Source organism: Mercenaria mercenaria, chromosome 3 (genome assembly GCF_021730395.1).
Source record: "Mercenaria mercenaria strain notata chromosome 3, MADL_Memer_1, whole genome shotgun sequence".
Lineage (NCBI taxonomy): Eukaryota > Metazoa > Mollusca > Bivalvia > Venerida > Veneridae > Mercenaria > Mercenaria mercenaria.
In genome coordinates, this window is record NC_069363.1 from 39,338,195 (window position 1) to 39,347,877 (window position 9,683).

Here is a 9,683-nt window from a genome sequence, read left to right on the forward strand (position 1 = left end):
TGTTGCAGAAGGGAGGGGGAGTGTGGGAGCTGGTATCCTCTAGCTGATGAAGATATTTTGTGCCAACCCCCAACCAAAAAAAAAAATAAATAAAAATTTAAAAAGATTGAACTATTGATTTCAAAATTCAAGTTGTGCACTCTGGCCCCTTAGAGGTCAGGAGATTACCCCTATTATTTTGGAAGTCAGTAGATCAGCGTATATAAAACAGTAATCTGATGACGGCTTTATGAAGGCTTTTGAGCCCTCTCTAATTTGTTCAAATAGGTCAGCTATTTTAAAGCCTTAAACAAAACACTTGATGGATCTTCAGAAAACATGGTCTGTAGCCTTCTTGTATAGTCTCTCTCTCTCGATGGATCGTCTTACTTCAATTTATCTCGCATTACCCATTTTAGGGACTGCCAGAACAGAAAGGTAGTCAATTCAGTTTGGACTTTGATTATGACACTTTTCAGTTTCCGTACATTCTGTTAGTTAGAGATTAATTTAAGGAGCAGAAAGACCCATTACATAGAGTTAGATCTCTGCTGGAAATGTACATTTTATTACTTTTATTAAAATTTTGTAATTACCTCCCTGTAATATAAAACTATTTAAAAAATGGGCTATTTCTGTAGATTGCACTAACTTCTAGTTTTATATTTGCATTTGATAAATATTGGGATATTTCAACAACCTGAAACAAAATGCAATTTTTAAAACAGCATGTAGCTTAGGAATTCATCTACTTTTCAACTTGTCTTGGCTGCTCAGTCAGGATAGGTAAAGGGAGGTAATAATGATTTTATAAACTTGGATTTCTAATGAATTTTGGCAAAATGGATACTTTTTGATGCAGATCTTTGACAATTCTAATACAAAAGTGCTTATATTGATATCATTCCCTAGGCAAAATATATTTATTCAATTTATACTTACGCTAAAATAATGCTATTTTGGTTAGGCAACCAGGATAGGAAAATCAAATTTTAAAAATACTTCCAAAGAAAATCTTATATGAAACAAGATCTCATTGAACACATATTATAAGTGTATATGATTAACTGTTAAAAGTTTTGAAACAAATCCATACATGTGTTGACCAAAATCTGATTATACCACCTTTAAAAACAGAATTGAAATACCTTTAATGCTTGATGGATCTTCACCAAATTATAAATTTATTCTGTAGCATTCTTGGTTGGGCCCAACTCGAGCACGTTCAGATAGTTACCCATTACTGCCTTTTAGGACCTGGTAAAATGAAAGAAAAAAATCATTAAAGTCAAGATTGAAATTTTAAACTAACCACTTTTTGCATTTTTACTTGAAATAATCATATGTTAGGGATATAAGATAAGAAAGAAATACTGGCAGCTGGTTTCAGAAAACTTCTGTTTCACTGCATTCTTATGGCAGTTTTGGCCAGGCCGTGCTTTAATTAAAACAGCTTTATGTTTTCTGTGCTTTGCCAGCCTATCAAAATTATCGGACTTCTCGAACATGGTTTATGTATGAAACAGGAAATTTAATGACATTTTTTTTTTGTGCCAGAGTTAAAAATCATATTACCAGTTATTTTAATCATAATTACTGAAAGAAGAAAAAACATTGAAGGAAAAATTACTGAAAAAAAAGGATACACTTGCATGTATTTCTGGATTAGATTTCCAGAAAAAAGGATGAGATGGTAGATTAAAGGTCAGCTATTGAATATTTTTACTATTATAATGGAAACATGAATTTTGAGATTTATATCTAAAAGTTTTATTCTGATATAAATTTTAACTGATTATTCTCTTCAAATGAAAATCTCTCTTCAAATGAAAAATTTTTCATTAGAATGTTTAAATCATTCTGTAAAACCCAAAGGTGTTCAGTAAAGTACCGTGAATGAATGTAAAATGAATTATTCTGTAAACAGTTAACATAGTGGATGAAGATTTAAACACAGTGAATTAATGTTGAATGAAGTACTTTGTCAAAAGAATGTTATGAACTCTTAACTCAGTTATATTGTAAAACAGTAGCATGGTTAAATTGTTTTGTTAAATGAATTACTTTTAAAGCACTGATTTAGTGGCAAGGTTTTTAAGTGGACTCGATGGCATGGATTTAATTTGTAACACACTGGCAGGGTCTTTAAGTGGATTTAATTTGTGACACACTGGCATGGTCAGATTAAGCAGATTTAATTTGTAACACATTGGTAGGGTATTTAATGGCAGGGTACTTAAGTGGATTTAATTTGTAACACACTGGCTGGGTCTTTAAGTGGATTTGATTTGTGACACACTGGCAGGGTCTTTAAGTAGATTTAATTTGTAACACATTGGTAGGGTATTTAGTGGCAGGGTACTTAAGTGGATTTAATTTGTAACACACTGGCTGGGTCTTTAAGTGGATTTGATATGTAACACACTGGCAGGGTCTTTAAGTAGATTTAATTTGCGACACATAGTGTAACTCTCTTTTTAAATGTCTATATAGATTTGTTTTAACTGAAAATGTTACAAAAAGGTGTAAAAAGAAAAGATATTATTTTCAAATATGTGTTGGAATCCTTTTTTTTCCAAATTCAAATAATTTGCAATGCTATTTCCCCAATGCTATGTGTTTTCTATCTATCTTCCGTAGACGTCAAACCCCTTGCGGGAACGTAGACATTTTGCGCGCCAAAATCATAAAGAGAAAGAATATAGTGATAAAAATTTAGAGTGGAAGAAACTAAAAAAAATAACTTTGGTGATATAAAAAGGTTAAAACTTGAGTTTGCAGGATAACTAGGGCGAGGCGTGTTCAAGGCTGCAAACTGCAGCACTGAACTGCTCTAGGGTAGGGAGGTGGGCGACACTGGGGGTAGTTGGTTCCAGTGGTACACAGTTCTCGGAAAATAATAGTCAGTGGTTGCAGTAATTAACCTATAACTTAGGGAATGGCCATAGCGGACACATCAGGTCATTGGGGTAAGGTAATCTACAATTGGGATAGCAACCAGATCATGATGAATCTTATAGAAGAGTGATAACCTAGAATCTTTACGCCTTTAATCCCAAAATGACATTCCCAAAATGATTTTGATTGGTAATTTCATCATGCTTAAACCTTAATGCTGCATTTCTTGGGTGATCCTCTACTAAGAATGTTTGAATTGATTCTAACTTTTCATTTAATAAACATGGGCATGAAAGGACATGAACTTAATCATCTTGCTCTAATATGAAGTTATTTTACACAATGTTTTCATGGTTTCTGAAGCCAATGTTGATTTGTCAAAAATTGAGACCTCTAAGGGATAGGGACAGATTTCATAAAAGACGTGTATGTGACATCACATAGACTTACAATGTTTCATATCTGTGAAATAGTATATAATTATCCATGGTGACCATACATATTGACAGACCCACCAATACCTCACATTTCAGAAGAATCAATTCTATAAATATTTAAGCAGGTTTTTTCCTTTATATTTTCTTTTCTCAAGTATTTATGCTTAAACATTTTATTTAATGATAAATTAAGTCTTTTTTTATTGTATATTCAACTATTTGTTGTTTCCAAAGATTATTCTTCACTAATTCCTGCTTTAACTAAAATTGCCAAACATTTAGAATTGACATTTTGAATGGTGACTATTGTTATGTTTTTGATGCTAACTTCTCCTTGTTCATACTGATACCTGTGCATTTTTTTCAGTATATAAAATATAGTTGATAATCCACAGAAGATATGTTCCATTTTGATTTATAAAGCAAAGATGTCATTTTGTAGCTCAAATAAGAGGCGGGAGGCATAAACATGCACATCCCAATAGAAAGCAGTTAAAGTGGCGGGAAAAGGATAATTTTCATTGTGGTCACTGTCATGACTCAGTGTTGTAGAGCCTGTCTTGCTGAAGGGTTTGACAGCTTTCAATGTTGAGTTGTTCAAAAGCATGTCTTGCTGAAGAGTTTGACTGTGCTTTTGATGTTGAGTTTGCTTATATATGACCATTGACACATGCCTGGCAAACACAAATGCATTGGTCGAGAGAGTAGGTCGCTTTCCTTTGGAGTTAAGGCTCTAGGTGCGATTCCTTGCTACTCCCATTGCAGTGTAACCTTAGGCAAGGTACTTTATCATGATTGCAGTCCACTTAACTGTAGATGGGTACCAGCAACTTGCTAGGGATAAATCAAAAAATTACCTTTATCATAATGAATGGTGATGCTTCAGAAGCTATTTTGCTTGGTAAATCAAAAAAGGAACATATTCTACTGTAGGAACAAAATTCTAACATGTCAGATAAATCACTTATTCATATTATCAAAGAGTAGTTAGCATTAACATATAAGACAAGACAAGCTTACTGACAGTAGTTATGACAATGTTTATAGAGTTAATTGACACATTGGAAAACTTTCTCCACACATTAAAGATATTGCACAAATGATTCAAGTCATATATGTCAGTAAACAAACTAACAGACGGACGGACAGATGGAATGACAGACAGTCAGGTAGAGTAATTGCTATTTTGACTGATAACTTGGCTTCTAAGAAACCTGAACATCATTTGGAGGGTAGGGGATAACCTTCCAGTGGGGTCAATATTTCCCAGGGGCTTGGGATGAGACTTTGAGGGGCTAATATTTAATCCCCCGCCTCAAGTGGTGGGTGATAAAAGGAATGGTCTCCGTCTGTCCGTCAATCTATCTTTCCATCAATCCATCTGTAACACTTTGTGTCCGCTCTGTAACTCCTTGAAGAATTTTCATGAAACATGGGTCAAATGATCACCACATCAAGATGATGTGCAGAACTTGTGTGTAAGCCATGTTGGCTCAAGGTGAAGGTCACAACTTTAGGTCAAATGTTTGAGCCTTCCATTTTGTGTCTGCTCTGATTGTCCTAAACCCCCTGAAGGGTTTTCATGAAACTTTGGTCAATTTATTTATTATGATCACCTCATCAAGACGATGTGCAGAACTTATGAGTCAGCCATGTCAGCTCAAGGTCAAGGTCACAACTCAAGGTCAAAGGTTTTAGCCTTCTATTTTGTGTCCGCTCAGTATCTCCTAAACCCCTTTAAGGGTTTTCATGAAACAATGGGCTCAAATGTTATGAGAAAGATAAGGTAACCTTCTTGCATGCCTAACAGGATTTTTCCATTTTTTCAAGTGCTAGAAAAACTTCTTACACCCCAAGATGTAAGTCGTCTTTTGTGCTGTAACTTATTAATGAATGCTACTATAGTAAGATATTAGATGTAAAAGAAAAACATTTTATTTGTTCTATTGATTGAAGAATATGGCATGCAAGAAAAAGAATCTATTACTAGTTGAAGATGGGGATAGAAATATCTGGCTCTCAAGTAAGTGTTTCATGGTAACTCGGCTCTTTTCGAGGTAACTCGGCAGAACCTTGTTACTCCCTAAACAATTACCCTCAAGCCATATATTTCCATCAGCACCTTCAGCCAGTGAAAGACTCTTATATTCTGTTACAGTGTAATCAATGACTGGAATTCCATGCACAAAGTGATAAATAACATTTGAAAAGATCAGTCATCTTAAAAGTTCTGCTAAGGCCCATTTTTGTCAAGTTATTGTTATTCTGGTAATGGTATAATAGGGAAAATGATTTGTAAATAATTGATTTTGGAAAAGATATGAAATATTAAAAGGTACCCTTCAGGATCAATTTCTGGGCATAAAATACATCTAAGCAACTTGTGTAGGGTTAGCTTTTGAGATGACATTTAAATTTTATACATCTCAAAGTGGTTATGATGGGGACACCTCTTGATCAAGTTCTAAAGTTCTGTTTCCTCAAAGCAACTTCCTCTGGTACTCCTCAGCTGTTTTACATTTCAGCCATTTGTGTGACCTGTTCATTTTTTTTTTCACAAAGATGTTTTTGTACATTTTCACATTATAGCAAAACAGTGCATTAATTATTATAGAGTATGAAGCCTTTTCAGTATATTCACTTTTTAGCTCTCCTGTCACATAGTGACAAGGTGGGCTTTTGTGATCACCCTTTGTCCGTCGTCAGTCCGTCCGTCCATCCATCAACAATTTCTTGTCTGCACAATAGTGGTTTCATTTATGATTTTATTTTAACCAAACTTGCTCACAACTTGTATCACCATAAGGTCTCGGTTCCATTCTTGAACTGGTCAGATCCTATGATGGGTTCCAGAGTTACGGTCCCTGAAAGGGCCAAAATTAGCTATTTTGACCTTGTCTGCACAATAGCAGCTTTATTTATGATTTGATTTTTACCAAACTTGCACACAACTTGTATCACCACAAGATCTTGGTTTCTTTTTTGAATTGGCCAGATCCCTTTATGGGTTCCAGAGTTATGGCACCTGAAAGGTCCAAAATTAGCTATTTTGACCTTGTCTGCACAATAGCAGCTTCATTTATGATTTGATTTTAACCAAACTTGCACACAACTTGTATCACCACAAGATCTCGGTTCCTTTCTTGAACTGGCCAGATGCCATTACGGGTTCCAGAGTGATGGCCCCTGATAGGGCCAAAATTAGCTATTTTGACCTTGTCTGCACAATAGCAGCTTCATTTATGATTTGATTTTAACCAAACTTGCACACAACTTGTATCACCATAAGATCTCAGTTCTTTTGTTGAACTGGCCAGATCCCACTATGGGTAATAGAGTTATGGCCCCTGAAAGGACCAGAATTAGCTATTTTGACCTTGTCTGCACAATAGCAGCTTCATTTATGATTTGATTTTAACCAAACTTGCACACATCTTGTATCACCATAAGATCTTTGTTCCTTTCTTGAACTGGCCAGATCCCTTAATGAGTTCCAGAGTTATGGACCCTGAAAGGGCCAAAATTAGCTATTTTGACCTTGTCTGCACAATAGCAGCTTCATTTATGATTTGATTTTAACCAGACTTGCACACAACTTGTATCACCACAAGATCTTGGTTCCTTTCTTGAACTGGCCAGATTTCATCATAGGTTCTGGAGTTATGGCCCCTTAAAGGTCCAAAATTGGCTATTTTGGCTTTTGCAGCCATATAGAGACTTCATTTATGGTTTTATTTGATACAAACTTCCAAAATAACTTCAACAACAATAATTCTTGGATTCCATGACAAATCAGATCCAAGCGTAGGTTCAGTTATTTTATATCTGATTACCTCCCCTGATTGTAATCAAAATGGATTTATGTCAGTAAGTACTTATAGGACTTATTTGAAATTTCATTATTGTCATTAGTTGGACTGAGCCACAACTTGTATCATCATAAGATCTCGATTCCTTTTTATATGCCTGAAGGGAAGTTTTATGTTATCGCCTCTGTGTCCGTCTGTTGGTTAGCAATTTCCCTAATCCGCTCTGTAAGTCTTGAACCCTTGAAGGATTTCAAAGAAACCCGACTCAGATGTTCACTTCATCGAAATTACGTGCAGAGCGCATGTTTTGGATGGGTCACTTCAAGGTCAAGGTCACACTTAGGGGTCAAATGTCATATGACTTTGTCTTGTGTGTATATTGCTCTGCATTTGCATTGCACTGCAGTGCTCTTGTTTTTATTTGGCAGAATATTCCTTCTTTTGTTCGCTTACAGTATTTTTTTACTTCCCTTTTATGTTACTATAGATAGCTTATTTAGTAACTTTTTTATTATTGGCCGTAGGGAAAAACCGAGACCACTTTTCTGTGGTACAACATGGATGGTTACCTCCAATTTTTAGGTGTATTTTGACATATCTGTACCTTGTAACAAGTTTTTCTTTTTGTTTTTTGTTAAAGCAAAATGGTACTCAGGTGTGCGATATAGGGCCATCATGGCCCTCTTGTTAAAACCTGCCAGTGATGAACTAATCACATTTTTGCTTTTCCACAGAGAGAGAAGTTACTGAAATAATGACAATAATGACATATTTCAGATGTGATTTTGGGGACAAGGTTTTCTTTCTGCTAAAAAATTAAAATTTTGTTGCCAGTTTGGAAAACTCCGGTATGAACTTGGAAAGCACAGATATATGGATCATATGGTAGTGAGTTTGATATTCTCCATGATGATTTGACAAAAGACATTCAATTTGTGTCTCCGAAAGCATTGGTCCTCCACTTATGTTAATTACTGGGTCATACGGGACCATAAACAAGGTCACCAGCACAATCATATCAAAACTATTAATTACTTGACTCTTGCTTAAACTCCTGGTGGATTCTTGCCCATTTATAAAGAGTAATGAAACTTATACAGTTAAAATGTAGTTAATCAGATTTTGATCAACTGATGGATTTGTTCAAAACCTTAACAACTAATCATTTACATTTATTTGTGTTCACTGAGTTCTTATACATGTTTGATTTTCACTGGAAGTTTTTTTTTTAAATATGATTTTCCTATCCTAGTTGCCTAACCAAGATATCATTATTTTAGCACAAGTTTAGATTGAATAAATATATTTTGCGTATGGAACGATATCAGTATCAGCACTTTTGTATTAGATTTGTCAAAGACCTGCATCAAAGAGTATAGGTTTTGCCAAATTCAATAGAAATCCAAGTTTATAAAATTATTATTACCTCCCTTTGTCTATCTCAGTTGCACAACCAAGATAAGATTGAAAATAGATGATTCCTAAGCTACATGCGTTTTAAAACTTGCCCTTTTGTTTCAGGTAATTGAAAAATAGCCCAATATTTATGAAATGCAAATGTTAAAACTAGAAATTGTATTGAAATCTAAAGGATATAATCCACTTCTTAAATACTTTTATATTAAAGGGAGATAATTACAAAGTTTCATTAAAAGTAATTAAATATACATTTTGGATAGGGCTGTAACTCTAATTAATGGGTCTTTTTGTTCATTGAATAAATCTCATCAGAATACACTTAAAATTAAAAAATGTCATAAAATGTTGCTTAAAGGCGTATGCTAGATAAAATTTTCACGCGGCAGAAATCGCACAATACACCGATTACAACACCGTATCCGGTAAAGTTGCACTGTTTCGGATAATCGTAAAACTGCGCGGTAAATTATTTACAACTACTAACGCTTAGTCAAAACGTAATGGAAAGAGCGAAAGGGCGTTTTATCGCGAGCAGAAATAAAAAGAAAAACTTGAAATCATCAGGCCGTTTGAAAACATGGCACAGGACAGGTGATGATATTCTTGTCGAACAAACTGACGGTAGTAATCGTAGTAAAGTGATTTCGGATGGAGCTGTTTTAGATGATGTTTTTTTTGATGATGTTTCGGATGGTGTCGTTGGAGGAAATGAGACTGTGAATCATACTGCCAGTGCTTCCACAGTAGTGCCTGGTCGGAGAATTGTAGAACTGGATCATATTATTGATCAATTAAGACAATGTTATGAGTGTGGAAACGAACTCAATGTGACGGATATAAAACACGAGCAGCGTTATGGATTTGGGTCCATCTTGACAATTATTTGCAAATACTGTGGCAAAGTAAACCGCATTGAAACTAACAAGCGACAACGGAGAGAATGTGTTAAAGGAAACCCTCCATTTGTTGTCAACACTAAAGCATCAATAGGTATTTTGTTTATTAATATTTTCTAAATAGATGTAACACATTATTTTGAATTAATGTTGAAAGGGAAAGTAATACTGATAAATATGTTTACAACGATTATATCTTGAAGCCACTATTATTGCCAAAACAGGGCCCACACCGGGCTGAAAAA